Source organism: Vicugna pacos, chromosome 32 (assembly GCF_048564905.1).
Source record: "Vicugna pacos chromosome 32, VicPac4, whole genome shotgun sequence".
Taxonomy (NCBI): domain Eukaryota; kingdom Metazoa; phylum Chordata; class Mammalia; order Artiodactyla; family Camelidae; genus Vicugna; species Vicugna pacos.
Window position 1 is genome coordinate 15,976,854 of NC_133018.1, and position 1,332 is coordinate 15,978,185.

Below are 1,332 nucleotides of genomic sequence, written 5' to 3' on the forward strand. Positions count from 1 at the left end.
CTCGGGCGGGCGGGCGGGGACGGCCGAGGGGAGGGCCCGCCGGGGGCCGACCTGCCGGCTCCTCCCCCCGCCGCTCTGCGAGCATAAAGCCCCGCGCTCGCCCGCGCGCCTGGGCGCCCGCGGAGGCGGCGGCGCCCGAACCCTGCTCCCGTCGGGCTCCCGGGTCCCCGAGGGGGAGAGAGACCCCGAATCTCGAGACGGGCCGGGACCTGGGCGCGGCCGCACCCCCCACCCACCCCGGCACGGGGGCCGGGCCTCGGGAACGCCCTCCCGGAATGAAGCGCTTCCCGGTGCCTTCAAGGTAGCTCGGTTCCGGATCGGGGACCCCCTAGTCCTCCCTCTCAGGTCCCCGCTATCCAGAATCTAAGAGATCCCCAATCTCCTTGGGTCGGGAGGGAGATAGCCCCCCAATCCCCTCACGTATTCCCCCAGTCGGAACGAGAACCGTCCTCGGAGCCCCCAGTTCCCCCGAACCTAATTTAGGGTTCACCCTCAGCGGCCCTCAGTCCACTCCCACTGTCCCACTTCCCCCATATCTTCTTTGGGGACCCCTCTCAGTGCCTCGCTTCCCGAGTGGGGAGCCTCCATCAGCACCCCTGTGGAAACCGTGTCAGTTTCCCCAATCCCTCTTCAACCCTTGTTGTCTCCGAGTGAGAATCCCTCTCAGGTCCCCCAGATCCCTTCCGTACACACTCGGGGACTGTACAGTCTGTCGAGAAAACCCTTGCCCCGAGCCCGGGTTTCTAGTTTGCCGACCCCCATCCCACCCCGCAGTGTGAGGAGTCGCCACTGTTTCCCTCACTCCCTGGCTCACTCTTGTCAGCCCTACTCGAACTTCTGTCTGGATTCGGGAAAGCCGGTTCCAGACGCTCACCGCCCACTCCCCACAGAGGCTGGTGGAAAGGTCAGCGACTCTACAGCCTCCCGTTTCCAGTTTAGGAGACCGATGGCTCAGCTGTGCACCTTCCCCTCTGAATGACCACCCCCCTTTTGGGGCAGGATTCTAAGCCCCACCCCATCGAATTGGAAGAACCTAAACTGCCTGCCTACTGCGTTAGGAGTTACTTCTCAGTCCGTCTGAATTTGCCCATGGAGGCAAACGCCTTCACTTCCCCTCCTCCCCATCTTCTGGGTCTCTGAGATCCTCCAGGGCTTTGCCCCAGGCTTCTGGGGGCCCTTTCACCCACCCCCTTGAACTCCCTCCCTCTAGCCGGGGAACCCTGAGACAGTCCATCCTGGATCGCCCCAGGATCCAGGGCCACTCTCTCCATCCCCACCTCTCCAAATCCAAATCCTCTCCTCAATTCTCTGGTTGAAACCAGGCAAGAAAGG